The sequence below is a fragment of the Notechis scutatus genome, chromosome 1 (genome assembly GCF_049901735.1).
Source record: "Notechis scutatus isolate UNSWTSFEM ecotype Mainland chromosome 1, rNotScu1.2, whole genome shotgun sequence".
Lineage (NCBI taxonomy): Eukaryota > Metazoa > Chordata > Lepidosauria > Squamata > Elapidae > Notechis > Notechis scutatus.
In genome coordinates this window covers 46,356,663-46,380,757 of record NC_142009.1, presented here as the reverse complement: position 1 = coordinate 46,380,757, position 24,095 = coordinate 46,356,663, and the positions used below count along the sequence as shown (strand labels likewise).

General features: G+C 36.5%; 1 long non-coding RNA gene across 1 annotated transcript in view; it reads left to right on the top strand.

Annotated features, from left to right (window-relative positions):
- The window catches only part of LOC148132779 (uncharacterized), a 154,909-nt gene that overhangs the window by 46,132 nt on the left and 84,682 nt on the right, over positions 1-24,095 (top strand). The gene's annotated exons all lie outside the window — the stretch shown is intronic.

Genomic DNA, 24,095 nt, shown 5'->3' with positions numbered 1-24,095 from the left:
AACTATAATTAAAAGAAGATTCACTTTTGTTTATTTACATTTCTCTTCTAGTCAAGGAACAATAATTGACTAACAGAATCAGTTTCCTTCCCTGAATTATGAAGTGATATTGCTCATGCTGTATGCTTTTCCTTTGTTTTCTGTAACATCAATTATTTTTATTTTTAGGACATTAAGCCATTTGGTACCACCACTTTAGTAATAAAATGCAGAGTGTATGTTGATAACAGGGTGGGGGAGAATACTGTGTTATTTATTCCAAAGGAGATTCTAAAATTAATTCTTGAACAGTCCTATTGTGTTATGAAATCAAATACTTCTGCTAGGCAGTTTTCCTTTTTCATGATGACAAAAATAGCATTCATAGCCAATCACCACATGCTTCATATTTTATTCAGTAGCCTGGAGATCCAAAAATACAGTGCGTGAAAAATATTCATTGTACCTTTAAAGAATGAAAAGTTTTGTTATTGGGTTATTCCCCTTCCCCAACAGTCAAAAGCAGCTTCAGAAATAATTTAAGTCTGATCAGCTGAAACCAGCAAAGTTATATTTTCTAACCATTTTCTAACCATTGATATACAGATTGTCTACATTTAATATAATTTTGAATGAAAAAGACGGACTATCTGTTTCAATCATAGCGCAATAGCTTATAAATCTGCTTTTCTCCTTTGTTCTGATGAAGCTTTTTGTGTTTCATCATTATTTCATTGATTGCTTCATGGAGTTGCAAACGTTTGCGCTCTTTTGTTCCTGATATAACTAAGGAGAATCTACATGGCAATTTGTATCCTTTTGTTTCAGCTGTGAGACTAAGCCAATATTTTGTTAAGTTATAATTACTGTTCTGTAATCACACATTAATGAATACAAAAAATGGTAATCAAGAGCCACACAACCAACATGGTGTTCTGACTGGGAGATACAGGCTGACCTTTAAAGGTACATTGTGTTACATTTTAAGTTTTATATATGGTAGCAAATGCCATGATTTCTCAATAAAGCAATAGTATATTAGAAGCTAATCTCTTCAAAACCAACGTAATGAGTGAAAAATGTTTTCAGGGAATCAAGGTGAAACAGATCAGCAAGTAAGCCAAATATTAGGATTAGGACACATGTTGGTGGGAAGCACATAACCAGAAAACTTTAGCTGATTTGGTAACCAAAACTAAAGTTCTAGCTGGCCTGCATTGGAATGAAGTATCCACAACTTTTGACAGCAAGTTGTTCCATTGTTTAATAACCCTCACTATTAGGAAGTTTCTCCTTCATTCCAGGTTGCTTCTCTTGATTAGTTTCCATCCATTGTTTCTTATCCTGCTTTCTGGTCCTTTGGAAAATAAATTTACCCCTCCTCTTTGTGGCAGCTTCTCAAATACTGGAATACTGCTATCATGTCCCCTCTAGTCCTTCTTTTCTCTAGATTAGCTATACCCAATTCCTGCAACTGTTCTCCATATGTTTTAGTCTCCAGGCCTTTAATCATCTTAGTTGCTCTTCTTTGCACTTTTTCCAATGGCTCAACATCTTTTTTGTAATGTGGTGACCAAAACTGGATGCAGTATTCCAGGTGTGGTCTTACTAAGGTTTTATAAAATGGTATTAGTTTTTTAGGCTGTTGTTGCTGTCTCATATTTAAATGATCACCCACTAGAACTCCAAGATCCCTCTCACTGTTACTTTATTTATTTATTTATTTATTTATTTATTTATTTATTTATTTATTTATTTATTTATTTATTTATTTATTTATTTATTTGGTTTGTCAATTGCTTACAAGATAATAGGTATAAGTAAAATCATAGTTATGAATACATGGATACATATAAGAAAAATAAAAATAAAAAAATAAACGAAACAATAGGACAGGGAAGTTGGTGCGCTTATGCACACCCCCTACAGACCTCTTAGGAAAGGGGTGAGGTCAATAGTAGACAGTCTAAGGTTAAAGCTTTTGGGGTTTGGGGAAGAAACTACAGAGCCTGGTAGAGTATTCCAGACATTGACCACTCTGTTGCTGAAGTCATATTTCCTGCAATCAAGTTTGGTGCGATTAACCTTGAGTTTGTATCTATTGTTTGCTCTTGTATTGTTATGGTTGAAGCTGAAGTATTCATTGACAGGTAGGACATTGCAATGTATGATTTTATATACTTAGATCAGACTGAAGGCAGTGTAGTTCAAGGTTTTCTAGATCTAGAATTTCAAGTCTGGTGGCATAAGGTCTTCTGCAATGAGTAGAGGAGTGGAGAACTCTTCTTGTGAAATATTTCTGGACTTTCTCAACTGTGTTAATATCAGATACATAATGTAGGTTCCAGACTGATGAGCTGTATTTGAGTATTGGTCTAGCAAATGTTTTGTATGCTCTAGTTAGTAGTGTAATATTACCAGAGAAAAATCTATATAAGATTAGGTTAACAACCGTTAACGCCTTTTGGCTATGTAATTACAGTGGGCTCTACCACTTCGATCATTAGAGTTGAGTATTCCAAGATCCTTGAAAGAGTTTGGATCCTCAACAAGGTCTTGACTATTCAGCCTGTATTTTATTTTCTGATTTTTTTTGCCAATATGTAGGACAGAGCATTTATTTGTTGAGATTTGAAGTTGCCATTTGTTTGACCATTCTGATACATAGTCAAGGTCTTTTTGAAGGGTAGCAGTATTATCTGTGGTGTTGAATAGCTTTACATCAGCAAAGAGAACGCAGTTGCTCTTAATATGATCACAGAGGTCATTTATGTAGAGTATGAAAAGAGTTGGTCCTAGAACACTGCCTTGGGGGACACCACTGTTGACAGGTACAGAAATTGATAGGACACTCCCAATTTTGACCATTTGTTGTCTGTTTGACAGGAATGCTTCTATCCAGTTATGCAGGTGTCCAGAGACACCGTAAGATTTTAGTTTTAGGAGTGGTTTGTCGTGTACCACTGAATCAAAGGCATTACAGAAGTCTATGTAGATTGGACTATTGCTTTGCCCTGATTGAGTTGTGTAGTCCATATGTTTTTGCAGTGTAAGAGTTGCAGATTACAGGATAATTTTTTTCTGAAACCAAATTGTTTATTAGAGTTTATTATAGTTTTGGCAAGGAGCTGGTCCTGAAAGATTTTTCAAAGATTATGCTTAGAGGTTTGGCTATGGCAGTGGATAGCTTTTTTAAAGAAGTAGGCACATATTCTGTTCGGTCCAATAGATAGAGATGGTTTTAGATTGCATAGTGCTTTTTCAACATTGTCTTCTGTAAAATCAATATGTATTAGATCATTGTAGTTGTCTGTAGTTCGACTAGGAAATACTGGGCATGATCCATTGCTGTTTACAAATACTGAGCCAAAGAATGTGTTAAAGAGATTGGCTTTAATGGTGTTGTTGCAGTCTTTACCATTAGGTCCTTTTAGGGGTGGGATGGACCTTGAGTCTTTTAGTTTGTTGTTTACAAAATTGTAGAAAGCGTGGGTGGAATTGGTGCATAGAAGGTTTTCCTCTTGTTTAATGTGATAATTGGTGCATTCAGTCTTTATCTGGTGGCATATATTTTTGTATCGGCTTTTGAAGTTGGCAACATGACCAGATTTGTTTTTCTGCCAAAGGGATTTCTTTTCGGATTGGAACTACTTTATTGTTATGGGTAGTTTGTTTTTCTTGGTTTTGGGAGTTGTTATTGGTACATGTAGTTTGATGACTATAGTTTGACTTCAAGTAAAAATATGCTGTAATGGTCTTCTGCAGTATTGCATCCAGTGAATAGAAATTGCCAATCAAGGGATGAGAGATCATTGTTTATAAGATCATAGTTGCCTTTTTTGAACTTATAATTGGGGATTCCATCATTGTGATTATTTTTGTGTGGATGTATGTTGAGACAAAAGTCAATCATGTTGTGGTCACTGTTGGAAAAGGGTTCTTTAATTTGTATTCCATAAACTGAATTCAAACTATTGCAGAAGATGAGATTGAGGCAGTTGTTAAGTCTAGTGTTATTGGTTACTAGTTGTTCTAGTCCCAGATTTGTTACTGCATTGTAGAAGGTTGCATGTGTGGGTTCAGTTGTACATTCGTTAATGGTCCAGTCAATATGAGGTAGATTGAAGTCACCAAGAAAGATAAAAGCATGTGGGCAGAATGCTGCCCATGTTAGTAGTGTATTTAGCTTGTTTGCATGTTCGATGTCATAATCAGGGGCTCTGTAACATAGTAAGAACCGAAATGTGATATTTAAGGACAGTTCACAGACAATAGTCTCAGGAATAGTAAGCTCCTGGGTAACTTGGGCGTTTGTTAGATGTAGGGACTTTTTATAGAAGATAGCAACACCACCTCCTCTACAGATTTCACGATCTGATCGGTAAACATGATAGTCTATTACTGTGGTAATGGAGTCAGGGAGAGATGCATTGAGCCATGTTTCACAGACAAATATAATGTCGAATTTAGCCGTATTTAGTAAGAGGAGAAATTCAGGTATTTTATTTACAAGGCTTCTTGCATTGAGTAGCTTGCATTTAAGGCCAGTTGTGGTTGGAATAGAGGTAGTTAGGGGCATGTGTGCCTAGTTTTGAGTGATGTTGGATAGGATGGCTGGGGTTGGATGCGGAGTTGTGGGTTGTGTGACTTTCTTTTGATGGAATCAGCTCTGTAGTCAATGTATAGGTCCTTTTCTCCATTGTCTAGACGGTTTTTGAGTTCTGCGCGGAGTTCACAGGAGCAGATTCTTTGCAGTATGGATAAGTCTGGTCTTGAGCGAAGTTTTTTATGGGTGGGATTGGATTTTGCAATGGCATTTATTGTATGAATGAATATACGTTTGCTGGACTAATTTTTGCAAACAACTCTACAAAATCTTGGAGCCACAGAGCTGTCATTGTATTTGTACCCAGGGCCATCTGTGGTTATTTCAATGATATCTTCAGGAGAGATGTTTGTTGTATTTGAGTTGCTTATGATATCGTGAACTTTAGTGAGGTCGTCTGATTTGTTGGTGTCTTTGAAACCAAATAAGATGGCATTTGGACACTTTTGTTCACGTTCCATGATGTCTCTGATGAGTAAGAGGATATTATTTGTGGAATTATTTGATTGGATAGTAATTGTTTGTGGCTGTGGTTTGGTGGTTATTTTTGGTTGTAGTTGTGATTGTAGTTGAGGTAGTGGTTGTGGTAGTTGTGTGATTTGATTTTGAGCTGATAGGTAATCACTTATCTGTGCTGTATTTTTTTTCCAAGAGAGATTAGGCTTGCTTGTATACTTCTTTCAAAACTTGTTGCTAAGCATTCTTCTATTGAGTGAATGAGTGGTTATATGCTTTCAACTCTGTCAGGCAGGGTACTCTGTTTAGCTTAGGAAAACACGACGGACATAGACAAAAGAATGTATCTGAATTCTTAACTATTTCAGCTAGGCTTTTGTTTGCGTTTAAGCAGGCAGGGTGGGCTTGATTGTCACATAGGCGGCATTTGATGTTAATTTCACTTTCATTGATGGTTTCAAGACATCTGTAACGTGCAGGAGTCTGGGAGGTCATTGGTAGAGATATTTTTCTTTTTTTTTTTGGTTTGGAGTTTTTGGCTGGCATGGTCAATGGCAATAGTACACTAAACAATTACAATAGCTAGTTAATGTGATAGGTAGACAGTTATTTAATCAATGTTGGTAATTAATAAATGTTAATTGATATGTTAGAGATCAAATCAAAAGTACACTAAACAATTACAATAGCTAGTTAATGTGATAGGTAGACAGTTACTTAATGAATGTTGGTAATTAATAAATGTTAATTGATATGTTAGAGATCAATTAAAAAGTAAGGTTACTTATCACTAAAAATCAATCAATCAATCAATTATTCAAATCACTCTAATCAAATAATTTTGCTAAGCAACAAACAGCCTAATTAATTACATTAATCACTAATCACACTGGTCAATTAAATTCACTAAATCACTGATTTTACTAATCAGATATTCAGTAATCACACAATATGCACTAAACACTCTAATCACACTAATCAATAAAAACAATAAATCAATTAATCATTTTTGAGCCAGGTACTTGTAATTAGTATTTGTACCTTTGTTTTTCTCCTGCCTAAGGGTAAAACCTTGCTTTTCTCCACATTATATTTCATGTATCTTAACCATGTTCACTGAAGATTTTCTTCTACGTCCCCTTGTTGTTATGAGTGCAAAAGCAATATGGTCTCAGATATAGTCTGTCAGCTAAAAACTGCTTCATCATCCACAGAGAGCTTTCAATTCAAGATAGACAAAATGAAGCCTCAGGCATGAAAGCGGAAAGTCAGTAAAGGAAATCATGTCAGAAAACTGAACCACCTCTTAAAAACTGGGAAAACTGCTTCCAGAAAAGACAGGATAGATTACTAACTGTATCTATTCCAAGTGCTTTCCCATTATTTGGGTGACATCTGCTAACTAACATTTGTCCTGTTACCCCTTTCAATTTGTTGTTTTAAATTCTTGTGCTTGTATCATTTTTATATACTTATTTTTATTACAGTTTTTGTAAATCCCTCCTCACTAAATCCATAGATTCTGGAAATGTACAACACAATAGCAACAACAACAACAGCAATATTCTAAGACAAAATCCTGCAAACACTGAAGTCATGTTGAAGAAAACACACCCCAAATAGGTGTGTTACATGGAGCTTTGGGTTCTCGCTGTATTCCAGTTGCTAGATATAAATAAAGTATTGACTGGTTGATTGTTATTATGAACTTTTCTTCTGGATTTTTGTATGATTTCATTCACTTTGATGGAAATAAAATTCCTTTTGTTTCTTTCCAAAGATGGGAATTTAGATCACCTCTGCAGCTTTGGTTGTTTCAATTTGATTGTCCCAAGAGAAATAACCATGAGCTCTATTTATATTTGGAAACAGAGGCTGGCAGGAAAACTACAGAAAAGACATATGAGGGGACCCAGCACTTACCACCAACTTAACTGAAAGGCATTCAAAGGCATTCATTTACTTCCCTCTGAGAATGGGGGAAGTAAACAAATGTCTTCTTTTTAAGAGAAAAAACAGCCAAGTAACTGAAGAATCATGCCAAATCTGTTGGGTTTATTTGCATGTTTGTTTACTTGTTTTGAAAAGCATGGTCCTCACATTAATTTTGCTGTTAATTGCAATGAAAGGTAAACCAGAGATAAAAGAAATTATTTAATTCCACTAGAAACAGAAGAAAAGCACAACACATAAAGCAAATATAAACTGTATGCAGTTAGCTTTCAATGGTTGAATATTTATTTAGAACATCGTAAATCATAGTCAAAGGACCTTCCTTCCCTATGTCCTTCCTTCTCTCTTGTGCCTGGTCTCCCATTTGGTGCACATCCCCTCCCTCATTGCTTTTGTCTTTGTTACAATTTCAGTTTGTGAAAACCAATATCCACCCACTAGATATCCTCCCAGGCATTCACAATTAGGTGATGCTTGCAGTCCAGGGAATGGGATGATTTGAGATAGCATTGTGGTTTCTTTCCTCCCCTAAAGCTGTTTGTGAGTTTAGAAGAAACTGCTTTGCAACAGCTCTAAATTTGTTAATTGTTGAATGCTTTTGTTGAATAAGTGGATCCTCATTAATCTGCTTCTGCATGGTGAATCCCTGATGGCTGCTTTGAAGGCATGTTAATTATAGCAATAATTTCCAAGTCATTTGCTAATCATTGCCAATTTTCATGCAAGAAGGAGTCAAGAACTTGTCCAATCTTGCACAGAAATGCCATCAAGTTCTGAAATTTTCTTTATTCTTTTAAAAATTTCTTGCAATTTGTTTGCCTCAGTAATTTCTAAGAAATGATTTTGATCCTGTTGTGGTCTTTATAAAGAAGCTAATCCAGGGTTTTCTCCTCCTTTTCCTCTTTTCCTTTTATTCATCTTCATTTTACATCAGTAACATATTCATATTGTAATGTATTGTTAGCTGCCCAGAATCATCACAATGATATTGGAGACTCTGTGCATTATTTATTTAATAAAAAGAGAAAGTTAACTGTCAGAATCCGTGAAATACAGAAAGCATATTCATTTCTTCAAAATAAATATGCTATGATTGTACTAAAAGTCACAATTCCTGAAAATATGTCTGTGACTATACATAACATTAATGCCTTATTGTGATCCAGGTGGCAGTTCCTATCGTGATAATGAAACAAATTCTTTGGGAATCAAGGAGATGGCAAAACAACATAAAAAGCATTATTTTACAGTTTGCAGAAGATATACCAACTCACATTCTTTAATAAAGATGACTTAGCCCATTTGGTCTGGTCACTAACAGAGCACTTATGCCTTATGACATTTTGATAGGTCCTAAGGACCACTTCTTTTCAGTTGGCCTTTGACATAGGATGACATAGGATGTTGAAACCCTCCCATACTACCACTTCTTACAATACTAGACAACACAGTATCAACAATAGACACCTTCAAATTTCTAGGTTCTATCATATCACAAGACCTAAACATCAAAAACGTCATCAAAAAAGCACAACAAAGAATGTTGTTTCTTTGCCAACTTAGAAAGCTCAGACTGCCCAGGGAGCTGCTGATACAGTTCTACAGAGGAATTATTGAATCTGTCATCTACACCTCTATAACTGTCTGGTTTGGTTCTGCAACCCAATAAGACAGACATAGACTTCAACGGATAATTAGAACTGCAGAAAAAGCAATTACTACCAACCTGCCTTTCATTGAGGACCTGTATACTGCACGAGTCAAAAAGAGGGCTGTGAAAATATTTACAGACTCCTCACATCCTGGACATAAACTGTTTCAACTCTTATCCCAGTTTTTCCCCAAATGCCATCACTCTGCTAAACAAATAATTCCCTCAACACTATACAACTATTTACAAAGTCTGCATTACTATTACTATTAATCTTCTCATCACTCCTTATCACCCATCCCCTCTCACTTGTGTCTGTATGACTGCAACTTGTCGCTTGTATCCTTATTTATATTGACTGTTTCTGGTATGACTTGATTGCTTATTGTACCCTATGACTATTATTAAGTGTTGTACCTTATGATTTTTGACTCTTGACAAATGTATCTTTTCTTTTATGTATACTGAGAGCATTTGCACCAAGACAAATTCCTTGTGTGTCCAATCACATTTGGCCAATAAAGTATTCTATTATTTTAAAAAAAGTTAGTTTAATAAAATATGCTTAGGTATTTGATTTTAGGTCCTCCTCTTAGGTTGTATGCTGCCCAGAGTCTTAACTACTGAATTCATGTGTTAAACCAGTATTGTAAAATAATAAATAATAAAGTAACTCAATGGATCTGTAAGTGATCTTATAATATTTGCTGAAAGTTGAGTTCAAGAAATTCAAAATACTTATATCCTTGTTGAGCATTTCATGCTGTAATGACAGCCTACTGTAACTATCTATTAAGAAACCCTGCAGACAATTTTGGAGTCCATATTGTCGATTGTTTGAGCATGGAAAATATTGCAACCATTTTTTACCTTGCTAAATTCTATGATGTGCATCTCATGAATGTTGTTATGTTCATATGATAAATTAGATATTCAGATGTGACAACCAAGCCAATTAATGCTATACAAGTGTACTATAGATCTAAACAGGCCAAAGAAAGTATGATTTTTCTGTCCTGGATAAATAAAATTCAAAACTAATTTCACCAAGAATATGAGCCATTATAAATCTGGTCTTAACAATTCACATTTGCAAATTGCCCTTATATTCAGTAATATTTGCAGTCAATTTACTTCCAAACCCACCCTCTCACCAAAGTACCTAGCCATAAAGAATCACAATGTTGCACTTAGCATTCAAGTTTGTCCCATATTTTCTTGTTAATATATTGTTACTACATATACTACTAATATATGTCCTACGTTCTACAATTACATAAACCATTTTGGAATCTAAACAACAGTATTGAACTACTAACAGACAATACATCTGCTTTTCTAAGGTGCTTCAGAAACTAACAGATCAGCTTCACTTTGTCACAAACCTCTTCTATTATGAAACATAAACGTTCACATTAAAAGATGAAACATGAACTTCTTTAATTGATTTTTGAAGTAAATTAACTACAAGGCATTGGCATGGATTTATCACCTTGATAAAGCCTTTTCTTTTATCTGGTATATCTGAGGCAAGAATAATTATGTCAAGCATGTGATGGCTTTACTGAAAAGCTTTCCGTAGTTTTCTATTTACTGGAGTTTCTCAGGATTTCAAGTAAGATGATCCAGGGCTGCTTTATATTAGGCAGGAAGTGGCTTCCACTGGCTGAGATATCTCACTGGATCTAATAAACAATAGCAGTCAGAACATTAATTCAATAGATTAAGACTGAGCTTGAAAGCTTCTTTTGGAGGGGTAAAAAACATATTAAGGAGGCATACTTTGATACTATCCAGAGCCAGAACTTATTATCATGATTCTAAATGATTTACTATACAAGTTGGAGATATAAAGACCACCAGCAATAACACATGGGATGGAATGCACAAAGACTTATACTCTCCAAATAATGACATTAGGCTGATAGTACAAGGCTGTTCCCTTGGCTACTTCACTGGTGGAATATGAGTAAATCTCCAGTTTATATATTTTATTTAAACTAACATTTAGTTTTAAGTTCATAATGTTTTTGAGATGACTAGAGAATTTCTAAGTACCAGTTTATCTGTTTATTTGAATGAATTAGCTACTCAACTCCAACAGACTCTGGGCATGAAAACTAGAGAGAGAAAAAAACACATAAAAATATAAATCAGACAGACAGCCCACACTAAAATAATCTAGTTACTGGAGTTGTGAATCATTCTCATGCTTTCCTGGTTGACTGTGTAGAAGCACAAGGTTGGTCATTGTAGGACTATAATGGTGGACTAATTGGCTCTTTGACCTGATCAAGCACATATCTTGTTATGATTTTTTTTTTAAAATCTCAGTAATTCTAGTCTGGCTGGCAAGTAAATTAAATTATGTTTGGTTGACATGTGATATTCCAAAAGTGTATGAAATTTCATGAAATATAGAGTAGAACCCAGCTCGATTAAAGATAGTTCAAGATTGATAAATAATGAAATAATCATATTTTTCATCATGTAACAAACAGAATAGTTATTTCAATATTAGGCTTAGTCATGTACTATTCATGCTTCACACTGTTGTAGAAAAAGAAAAGCTTGCAAATTTTTTAGGTTAGTTTCTCCCTGGTTTTGGAGTCCTAATGTACTTAGTTCTGTGGCTAAGGTCATCAGAAATTCTTCTTTAATTATTATTTTTTTAAAGTCAAAATTTGTGAAATGCTTGTCCCAGTTGCATCTTCATAATTTTTGCTATTTTCTGTAAACTGTTTAATTCCATTAAGATTCTATTATATGTAATGTTTTCATAAATGCTGTATTTTGCAAAAGATTATCATTACATTGGGTACATTGATAATATAAATAGGAAAATTGTGCAAATGAAGTTAGAGTATTATCCTTATCATTCTTGTGCATTACAAGCATGACAAGAATAATTACAATAATTTGGATGGTAGAAATGAACAAATCTTTGAGAGGTATTTCACTTCAACAAAGATTTTAGTTTTTAAGGCTTCATTAATCCATATGATTACTAGAAAAGCACATAAAATTGTATGGGAAAGTAGCTTTTGTATTTCTTGTTGCAAATGTGGAATGAAATTCACATATATACTGTACTTTGAATGGTGAGATAATTGCTTCATGTTTCTCTTCAAAATAAATGAATAAAACACAATTCTCTATTTAATTAAATAAAATCAGATGTCAAATAGAGGAAAGAGTTTAATAGCAGATCAAATGAAAAGGATTGAGAGGAGGGGTGTATAATAATCTAGAGGCTTAACACCGAGAACAGAAATAAGACACAGCAGGAAAAAGGCAAAGGAAATTCAAAACAATAATCAAAAGAATAGTGCCCAGAAAATGAAATGTAATTACACTGCATACACTTTTTTACACCTTTGCATACTACTGTTTCAGGAAAATATTAAGACAATGGAACATGTCCAAAGATGGACAACTTAAAGAAAAGATTATTAAGAGATAATAGGATACCCAGACGTCTTCCAAAATGTGTTTTCTATTACTGTAAAGTATAGGACTTGATCCTGGAGTCCTAGGCCTTTACAATGTGGGGTGCCCCAGGGGTTGAGCTTTTCATCGCTCCTTTTTAACATCTACCTACAACTGCAGTTAGGGGAGGTCATCTCTTGATATGGGGTCCATTATTATCAGCATACTGATGATACCCAATTATATATCTCCACCCCTAGACAGAGAAGTGATGCTGCTTGGAGACTATGTGTTTCTAAATAGGGAGGAACCAGCTTTAAGTGAACCCTGGTAAAACTGTGTGACTATGGATTTTTGCTTTACATCTTTTTGTACCCATCCTACCAGGACAGATAGGGAAAGCCTTCCCCCAAATATTGTCTTTTGTTGGGAGATAGAAAGCATGCCTTTTCCATGGCAGCTGCTGTCCCATGGGACAGCTCTGTCCCTGAAGTTCAGCAGGCCTCTATTCTCCTAGCCTTCCCTTATGTTTAAAAATAATTTTATTAAGTTCCTTTGGACATTTAGTGTGGAAGGTTATTTGCCATTAGACAAGGATTGGATTAAGTAACATTCAATACTCTTTTCAATTGAATTATTGATTTGATAATTAAAACTTGTTCATTTTAATTTGTGTTTCAATTTCATAAAAAAAATCATGATTTGAAGAGGTGTATGCTTTTGTGATTCCTTTAATGCAATATGGAAATATATAAGAATATACCTTTATTAAAAAATTGCTTTGTAGTCATATTCCAAGCAGGTGGCAGCATCTAACTAATTTTGGAGGACTGTGAAAAAGCTAACAGGATTGGACCTCATCATATGGCAATTGGTCACACTCCAGAAGTTAGTCTACAAGATCAGAAAATTTACTTCTTAAATAGGACTGGGAAAAAGAGATACAATTAAATTGAATGCTTGATATTTATAATGTTTATACTCTTGGACATTTTTATTTAAATTGTTTTCACCTATGGAACCAATCTGATTATTTTAGGAATGCTGTGCCAAAAGAATAACAAGTGGTCTAAGGTCAGACGCAGTATATTTAATCAAATGTTATCGGAACAACAGAAAGATTCTAAGGCTTAATGAATGGCTTTACAAGAGTTGAGCCAATGCCAAGATGATAAAGTTGACATTCTATAACAGTTTGTGGAGGCAGATAAATCTTGGATAGTTTCCATGTAAAACGACAACCATATGTTATGTTTTGGAATATTCATTGTAATGCCAACATCAGTGACTATTGTATTCCAATGTTATTTTATATTGATTTTCATGTTATACTATTAAAATTATCTACAATTTTTGGTTAGGTTTTTGTTATTAATGGATTTTCAGAAGTATCCTTTTAGGAAATACAAATTGTAGAGTGCTGTTTATTTAATATATGGCAAATATGCTTCTCTCATTCTGTCTTTCCTTACTGAAAGTAGAAGAGATTAAAAGATTGTTGTAATTGTTTTCCTGGGCATGTTCTTCCATTATTATTTTTTAATAGCAATATGAAGGTGGTTTCCCATGACCTTGTTCCGGGATGTTTTTAATTACTCATTTTCTCACACAGCCCTAGGATTTCCTGGTGCTCTCTCATCTAAGTATTAACAAGGTCTAACCCTGCATAGGATTTTTCCAGCTAGGTACTGTTATTTGTTCAGACAATCCCATAATAAAGACTTTGAAGAAGGGAAAATCTAGTAAATAAAAATTCCTATCCCACACTCTTCTATTTTACCAAGGAGTAGACTGTGGTCTACTTTGTCAAGTAGCTTATTGAAGTCTACATAAACTATGTCCACAACATTTCTGTTATCCACTAATTTAGTCACTTTGTAAAGAGTGCAATAAGGTTTGTCTGGCATGATTGTGTTTTGACAAAGCATCAGGCTTCTAGTAATGGTCTTGCTTGTTTCTAGGTGCTCACTTAATTACCTTAATTACCCTTTTCAGGATTTTCACAGGTATTGATATCTGGCTGATTGGTCTGCAGTTTCCCAGATCAATTTTTCCCCATTTTGTAGATTGGAGCCACCTCATCTCTTTTCCAGTGCTGTGGTAGTTCCCCTGTGCTCCAGGAGCTTTGAAAGTTTTTGTTTAGTGGTTAACAATGTGGGATGGATAGCACCATTACCAGATGAATTCACAAGTGGCTGGCCAACCACATCAACATCTAGTTCTTAATGGAATCTATATAGAAGAAAACATTGAAGATTCTGTCTTAGGCCCAGGACTCTTCAATTCTTCATATATATTTAAATGAGGGGGTACAAAAGGAGCACTTAAAAGTTTCAGATACACCAACTTGGAGGAATAGCTAACACTTTAGAAGATAGATTTAAGATTCAGAAGAATCTTGACAGATTTGAACATTGGACCCTATTCCACAAAATGCAATTCAGTGGTGAGAAAAGTAAGGTTCTACACATAGGCAAGAAAAACCAAAACCTGTGTCAACAGTACTATGACAGGGATCTAGGTGTTCCAGTAGAGCATAACTTAGTTATGAGCCAGCAGTGTGTTACAATTGCCAAAAACCATTGCAGTTTTAGGCTGCAACAATAGAGGAATACTTCCAAGATGACATGAAGAAACAGTATTGCTTTATATTACAATGGTGAGATTACACTTGGAATACTGCATCCAATTCTGGTCACCATGATACAAAAAAGATGTTGAGAACCTAGAAAGAGTTAAGAGAAGGAGCAACAAAGATGATAAGAGGTCTGGAGGTTAAACCAAGTCTTCCATATGAACAATTGAGTGAACTCGGTATATCTAGTATAATAAAGAGAAGAACTAGGGTTGATCTGATAACAGTTTTCTAGAACTTGAGTGGCTGTCAAAGAGAAAAGTGGGCTGATCTATTTTCCAAAGCACCTTGAGGGTAGGACAAGAAGTATTAGGTGGTAGGTCATTAAACAGAAATGAAACCTAGAAGTAAGGATAAATTTCCTGACAGTGAGAACAATTAATCAATAAAACAGTTTAACTCTGGAAGTTGTGGGTGCTCCATCACTGGAGGTTTTCAGGAACAAACTGGAGAGCTGTTAGTTCAGAATAGTACAGGATGTCCTGCTTGAGCAGGCTGTTCGACTAGAAGACCTCCAATGTTCCTTCTAATCCTATTGCTATATGTTCTACTATTGAGAAATATATTTCAGTTTAAATAACATGATAATTTTTAAAATTACATCTGCATCTTTAAATCAACATGCATACATTTAAACTTCCCTCTCCCCTACAGTTTTTTCACAAATTGAAAGATTCCAACTTTGGGAAATATAGTTTTATGTTAAAGTAGTCAGTGATGGGATTCAATTTTTTTTTTACTACCAGTTCTGTGGGCATGGCGTGGTGGGCATGGCAGGGAAAGGTTACTGCAAAATCCCCATTCCATCCCCACCCCACTAACCTGCTTTCCAGCTCTGTTCTCCTGTGCAGGGCAACCAAAGAAGACCCAGCCGATCAGCTGGGACTCGGGAGGCAGAGAATAGATGGGGGCGGGGGCAGTCCAGTTCTCCAAACTACTCAAAATTTATGCTACCAGTTCTCCAGAACTGGTCAGAACCTGCTGAATACCACCTCTGAAGGTAGTATCTTTGGTCTTCCAAGAAAATGTTTATCATATTAAAAATGTCTAACAAATAAGGAACTGCAAGTGGACACTTCCCTAACATATTTACCAAAGCTGATTCAAATATATTGATTTCTAGCACAGAAACAATCAAAGCCAATCTTTTTAAAACATTCTTTCAGATGTTCAAAAGAACCTAGAGATTTTTTTTTTCTATACTAAATATGTTTTAGGATTAAAACATCTCTAAATTCTGAAGTCATTCATTGGGCTATATAGGATATAAGATGTTCCAATTATTAATTCCAAATTTCTTATATATTCTCCAAATGTGTTTTTGATATTTTTTAAAAATTGCAATACACTGGCAGTCAAACTTAATAGAAGCCTTTTTCTAGGACACTCAATGCCTCTAGGGTTTTAGAAGCCACAAAGCCATTGGGACTTAATGATGTACATAGCAAGGGTTTTAATTGCATATTTTGCTGTTCAACCTTGTAATTCTCTGGCAGAACCTCAAAGGTTTAAAATAAAATAAAAATACTTAACATTTTGGTAATGAACCTATTATAAACACATTTTCAAAAAAAAAAATTGTGTTGCCATTTTAAAATGTTCATTTCTCAAGAGGGGAAAACTAAACTTAATTTTTTTTTTGCCCAGTTGGCTTTAGTGCCGGAAACATAACCAAATCCCTGCTGTAATCTGGAACCCAAAGTTTGCCAGGATTGTAAGGGAACTAAATTGTAACTCTCAAATTGAGCCAACAATGGTAACAAGTAAGTGTTGTTTCCATTCCAATACATGACTGAAGTTAGCAAATAAGTCCGCTGGTAACAGTCTACGGAGATTCTCAGCCATCCAAATCATGATTGTCCCAAGGCTCCACACCCATTTGCACTACTCAGGTGACCCTGAAGACACAGATAAACCTTCAAGGGGCCTCAATGAATCTCTAAAAGGATGCAAATGACCAGCTGTCTGCAAGGAATATAAACCCTTCCATTCCCACACCATCCAGTCAGAGCTGAAGAAGCTTCTTGAATGAGAAGTGAAACATCTTCAAAAGAAAAAAAAATAAAGTCCACTTGCCTCTTGAAAGCACCTTTGGGACAGTGCTCTTGTAACATTTAAAATTAAAAAGTTTAAAACATCATCACTATGAAAGTGATATAACTTTAACCAGGAGATGCTGGGCATCATGTAAAAATTTAACCTTTAAGTCACTGATGTATTTCAAAATTTTAAACTGAATTTTTTAAGTCATCTGTCTTGATAAAAACTTCATTTTCACTTCATTTTTATTATTTATTTATTTAATAAACAAATTTATATGGTCACCCAACTCACACACACTGACTCTGGGCAGCTTGCAACATTAAAACTTCACAATATAAAACCCCATCTTCTGCCCCATGGCATCAACAAATAAACTCACACCAGTTATGTTCTCAGGCCCACTGACAGAACCAATTAATTAACCAACACTAATTCTTCCCTGAAAACTTTAAACTATTTTCATCCACCTTTTTATATCCTCTTTCATCTAAATTATATATTTTGTTCTTATTCATTACACCAGATACTGATACACCAGTCTATTTTATAGACTTCCCAAGTATGCTAATTCAATAGGCAGACTTTTCCTAATTAGCCTCCCATTTAGTGAAACGGTAATATGTTTGCCCATTAGTTCCTTGCTATCACTATTTTACTATTAGAATTCAGGCATCCTTAGTCTGTTGTAACATTCCGTTCTTTTGATTTATTTGTATTGTGTGTAATGGATGCATACTCGAAAAAAACAACTGTATGAAATAATTCGTTTGTTTTAATTCTGATCAATTTAATAGAAATATTAATGAGTATTAATATTAAATATTTCATTATTAGTAATAAAAGACTATTAATAAACTATTAGTGTTGAAATTCCACAATTGGTGTTGCATTATAAAATGTTATAATAGAATCCTACAATCATAAAGCTCAACGGGACCTTGGAGGTCTTCTACTTCAAGATGCTGCCCAGACATGATGTCCATATTCCATCCCAACCCAATGGTTATCCAATCTTTTCTTTAAAATCTCCATTGATGGAGCACCCACAACTTCAGCAAGCTGTTCCATTGGCTAATTGTTCAATAGTTGCCAATTAATAATAGGAAGAATAGAAAGAAACAAAAATATTAAATTCATATAAGTATCATATTAGTAATTGTCCAATAATTCACTCTGATATACATAATACTCAGTTTATAAAAATAAACCCTTATCAGTGAATGTAGATCCCTATTTTCCACCCCATATTAAATGCACATTTTTTTTCACCCTTTACAAGAGTCATTAATATTTTATAAACAATTCTCACCGCCAAAACCACTCCCACCAACACTGACATGGCAAGTTACTAGTATATAAAAATAAGAGCAAACCCCACACCCTACTAGTTCTGATAATATTATTGTCGCGTTGAGCGACCGGTCTGTTGTTTCGATCTTCTGGTTGATTGCTGAATTCCTCTCAGAACAGGACCCTCGCAAGAGTGAGATACAGAGAAGCCCTCGCAAGGGCGAAGTTTGGCAAAAGCAGGACCCTATCCAGGGTGAGTTTGAGCCAGCAGATGGCAGCGGAACCCTAGCCAGGGTGATTGCGGGACTCTCGCAAGAGTGATTGCAAAGCAGAAAGAAAAAAGAACACAAGACGAAGATTTCTTTAGGTGAGGCAGCGCATCGCCTGGGGCAGATGGAATTGTCCCAGCTGAGCCTGAGACAGATGGATTGTTCAGGCTGCCAGCTTGCTCTACGCTGTCCTCTTTTATTGTGCTGAATCAAAGAAGGGGGTGCAGGGGGATAGCAGGAAGACAAAGAAGTTACAAACTTTATCTTTGAGACCAGGCTACGTGATACAAGTAACGAACTTTCTGACTGATAAACATGTTTTACCGAATACACATCTTTTATCTGACACAGACCTCTGTGTTAATCTTATCAACTTCAGCTTCTTCCTGCCAGTTCTTTTCCTGTCAGCTTGGTGAACTTTGCTCTGAGAGGTATACGTGCTGAGCAGGATTTGTCTTATGGAAAAATACTGAGACAGAATAGCCACAATTCCTCCTTTTCTTTATTTTTGTGCTCAAGATTCTAGGTAGAGTCCTTTCTCCTCCCGAGTAGTCCCACAAGGTGGCAACAAACCCTTCGGTTTGTTGATGCCTTGCAGAACCAACTCATACGAGGAAAAGTCCTCATCCCCCAAATCATGACTTGGCAGAGTTAACAAAACTTCTTTGGGAGAAAAGGAGTTATTAGTGTCTATTTCTTCCTCTGACTCTTGGTCAGAGTACCATTCCAGCAAAGGTTTTTTGACAAGGTCTTTTGATTCAATGATGGATGTAAGAAAGCTAACTGTTTTTTGAGTATTGTTAACTTCATTGTTAAGTGTATTCAAACTATCAGTTTTAGATGAATCATTAAGTGTAGTTGCTAACAATGTGTAAGAAGAATTGACCAACTGTACTAATGGATTCACCTGAATATTGTGTTTTTGTAGAAAGGTTGATTTTAAATTAGGATTGGGACCAACATCATAATGAGACATAGATATAGAAAGACGAATTGTAAAACTATTCCCTTCATCTCCTTGACCATCCCACTGACGTCCTCCCCAAGTAAACCCAACCATCCATTGTTTTTTTGCAAGTGTCTTTCCTTGTGCAGTAAAGGTGATTCTGAGTGGATTTATTCTCTGTCCACAACAAGGCCATTGAGAGCAGGGAAGATGTGCTTGAGCACGGGTAATATGAATATAGTCATTTTTGGTAGGTGCTTCCCACCAGATATGACCTGTGGATACACAACTCCATTTTTTACAATATCTGTCAACTACCCCACCGCAGGCAGAACGAGAAGTACCAGTACTATGAGCAGGACAAAAATATAATCTAAAGTTGTCAGCAGGTGCTGGAGAACAGGAGCCTTGCTTGTCCCATGTATCAGCTTGTAGTTTTTGTCTGCAAATTTTTCTACTCCTGTCCCCATTTCAGCAAAATCCATGAAAAGCTGAGGAAACCATGGCCATCTAGTATAATTAGTGGTGGTGTTTAAAATTTTTCCTTGAAAATCAAGGATAGTCCATGTATAAGTTTGAGGTTGATGTTCATTTGTAGAAGATGATTGTATGCTTCGAGGAATGCGATGATAGCCAAATCTTGGAACAGCATGAGATGCAGACTGCTTAGAGATGGAGTTGTCAGCGATGAAGGCAGGATACCCAAGATGGCGAGCTCGAATGAGAGCTGTAGTCTTGCGATGGATGTCATCATGGATGAGGTGACATCTTCGCACGACAGGTGGTTTGTAGCGATCAGGAACCCAGGAAGATGAATGATGCAATATGCAGTTGGTGACATCACAGGGTGGAAAGCAGCAGCGAAGATGCCAGCGTAGTTTATCTCCAGGAAAAGTTGTCTCAGAATTAGCTTGAGATGGCAATGTAAGTAAAGCAGAGGATAGTGGAGGAGATGCCACTGAAGAAGTGGAAAGCAATATAACAGTGTGATTGAAATAAGTGTGATTGTGAAAAAATCCTAAGCAAGAATAAGAACCTATAGTAAGTGGAGTAACATGTATAGTTAAAAATATTAAACAAGGAGAATAGTAATAGTAAATAGTTATGTCAGAAGTAGGAGAAAGAAAACTACCATTGTGTTGGAAAACATAATTACATGCAGAAAGAAGATTATCTTTAAAAATAAAGGTAACAGTGTCAGCAAGGAAAGCAAAAAATAGCATCAGGAGATGCCTTAAATTGAGAAAAGACAGGAAGTATTGATATCAGAAGAAAGATTAGGGTTAGAGTCAGGTTTGCCATGGTAAGGTCTGACACAGCGAGCAGGAACCCAAAGCACTCGATCAGGAAGTTGAACAGCAGCGTAACCTTTTCCCCAGGTAATGAGCTGTGCAGGACCTTTCCACGCAGGATCTGGAAGCTGTCTGAAATAAACAAGAGGACGGGAAGAGGGAACTACTGGCTTGGTGAAGTGGCGAGAAGCCGCTGTGGAGGGAGGAGAGCCAGTAAGATTGAGAAAGTTAAGAGTGTACAGACAAACATTTAAGATATTTTGCAACGTCGGGAGGTTCGGGGGGCCTGAGCCTTTTTTTCCCCAAATGCCGATCAAGGGCTTGTTTCAAAGTTAGGTGCGATCTCTCCACAATCGCTTGCCCTTGGCTGTTGAAGGGTAAGCCAAACTTATGAGTGATGGCCCACCTATGACAAAACTCAGCAAAGGGAGAACTGACATAAGCAGGACCATTATCTGTTTTGAGAATTTTTGGACATCCCAACGTTACGAATGATCGAATACAGTGATTAATAACATTTTTAGTAGCCTCTCCTCTTTGCAATGTTGCTATAATAAACCCTGAATAAGTATCCACTGATACATGAATGTATTTCCAGGGAGCAAAGGGAGGATAATGAGTGACATCCATTTGCCATGTATCACAGGCTTGAGTACCCCTAGGATTAACGCCTTCAGGGATACCTTTGGCCTGCAAGTTACATGTTGGACATTGTTGAATTATTGCCGTGGCTTCTTGATATGTAATTCCAAATTGTTGCACTAGGGCTTTCCTGTTTTGATGAAAATAATCATGACTCTCCCCAGGTGAAAGCTGTTGGAGAAGGGGAGAGGAGGCCATAATTTTACAAGCCTCATCTGCCATGTGATTGCCTTCTGCTAAGAATCCAGGCAATTGCTGATGACTTCTGATATGGACTACAAATAAAGGTTTCCCTCGCTTTTTCAACAGTGTCTGAAGCTGTAAAAAAAGTTTCATTAGAGAGGGAGGGGTAACAGGAGAAATATATGCATCAAAAATATGAGCAACCATCTGAGTAACATACATACTATCAGATATTACATTTAAAGATTGTTGTGAAAAAAGAGACAACGCCAATAGGAAAGCAGCTAATTCAGCTTGTTGTGCTGATGATTGTGAAGTAGTTAAGCGTTTATGCCATTGAGCATTTTCATACCATGTACATGCTCCAATATTTTTTGAACCATCAGTAAAGACAGTTAAGCCTTCCTTCAATGGCTGTTGGACAAAAGGTGATTGTAAAACAAAAGGAACTGTTTTCAACACCTGCAATCGTGAATCAGAGGGAAGGTGGCACGACACTTGGCCACACCAATCTTCCAATGCATCCTGCAGTGTTGTGGAAGTCTGAAAAAGAGGTTCCCATTGAGTGATCTTAAAAGGAATATACAATGTAAAAATATCCATTCCCATTAGGGCTTTGGTTCTCTTACGCCCTTTTTCTATAAGAGAAGCCATTTGTGCTGCTCTAGTAAAAATAGATGTTTTTGGAGTGTGTGGTAGATGTAACCATTCCAAGATATGAAGATTTTTTGCATTGGATATTTGAACAATTATTGCAGTCAGTAGTTGATGAGTAGAAAGAATAGCAAGAGAAGGTGGTTAAAGACAGGAAAGGTCGGGCCCAGTTTATGGTACCCAGATATTGCTGAAGTTGAACCAAGGTGGGTTGAGAAAACAGAGACAGAGAGTTTTACTCAGAAAAGCGATGGGCTGGTATTGCCCCTCCCTTTCTCTGATATTTTGGTGGAATCAATCTATGTTCTCTGAAAAGAGCAGCCCACTAGGGGTCGCCCTCTCATTCTTTTTTCTTTGCTACTTTCTTGTTTACTTTCAAACAAACATCCAGAATTCCCTCATTGCATTCACAGACATACACATCCTTCTCAATTTGTCAGCTAACTCCAGAGACCTCTTCAAAGCCTCTTTCCTTCCTCCAAACAACACATTCACTAACCATCTCTCTCCTTCCTACTTCCATTTCCTTCCTTCATCTTTATCATCAAATCTACGTTCAATAAACAATCTTAGCTTCCCACTCTTGTCTTCTCAAGTACATCAGAAATTGTGGAAAAGCAGAACAATAGAGTAGCAAGACATTATTTACATAGTATTGACACATGGTAGAGTTTTAGCAAAAGATTCCATTAATCAATAATGAGTTTTGTGTTAAGTTGAGACATAAGATCACGGCCCCACAGGTTGAACAGACACAACAGAGAAGTTATAAAAGACAGTTAAATGATTTGTTCTAAGATGGAACACACTGAGAATAAGAATGAAAAATCTGTGGGGTCCTTGAAGAATTTTGTTAAAAGACAAAGAAGGTTGAGAAGGACCTTTCTCATGATGGGATAACCCCCTGCCCCCATCTGAATCTCATCCTGTGGAGTACGGGATGGCTCCCTGACAAAGAAGATGGTCCAGGGTAACAGCTTGAGGAAGGCCAGCTGTTGCAACAGATTGAACTGCTAAGCGATAGTCATTGTGCCAAGCAGCAAGTTGAGAAGATGTTAGAGAAAAGAATCCTTTAATCAGTGCCTTCTGAAAGGTATTACGAACAGGCAAGGAGGCAGGAGAATCAGTGGAGTTGATAGGGTTAACATCAGGAATGTGAGGTGGGTTGTAGGGAGGAGGGGGAGGAGGGGAAGAAGTGTTAGGATATGGAGGTGGTAAGGAAGAAATTGTAGAAGTTTTTGAATGAGAAGAAGGGGAATCAGAGGAAACAGGAGAAAGAGAATTTTCAGGAAGACTAGAAGAAGGATAAACAATTGATATAGCAGCCATTATTGCTCTCCAAGAGATAAGTATATCCATGGGAGCTCTGGGAATTTCATGTAAATATTTTCCTAATTTTTCCCATTGAGAATGGCTAAGAGTTCCAGCAGATGGATAGGCTGGACAGTGTGCCTCAATATAAATTATAAATTTATTTAAAGATTTCTTCGAAATTGGGTACACAGTTGTACCATTAATTTTCTGAAAGGAATTAGCCTTCTTCACTAGACTATAAAGTTCGTCCCTGTGCCCTGACGAAACTTGAGAAAGTGAGGAGCCCATTACTTACGATTCGTACGAAACCTATGCCAGGTGCGTATCAATGGGAGTGAAGGCGATGCACCTCTAGCCAGAAGTCACACCTTGGAACCAGAAAGTCGAAGAGATCCCGGACGAATCAAGGGATCCCGGACGAGCCCCCAGCTGTCGCGTTGAGCGACCGGTCTGTTGTTTCGATCTTCTGGTTGATTGCTGAATTCCTCTCAGAACGGGACCCTCGCAAGAGTGAGATACAGAGAAGCCCTCGCAAGGGCGAAGTTTGGCAAAAGCAGGACCCTATCCAGGGTGAGTTTGAGCCAGCAGATGGCAGAGGAACCCTAGCCAGGGTGATTGTGGGACTCTCGCAAGAGTGATTGCAAAGCAGAAAGAAAAAAGAACACAAGACGAAGATTTCTTTAGGTGAGGCAGCGCATCGCCTGGGGCAGATGGAATTGTCCCAGCTGAGCCTGAGACAGATGGATTGTTCAG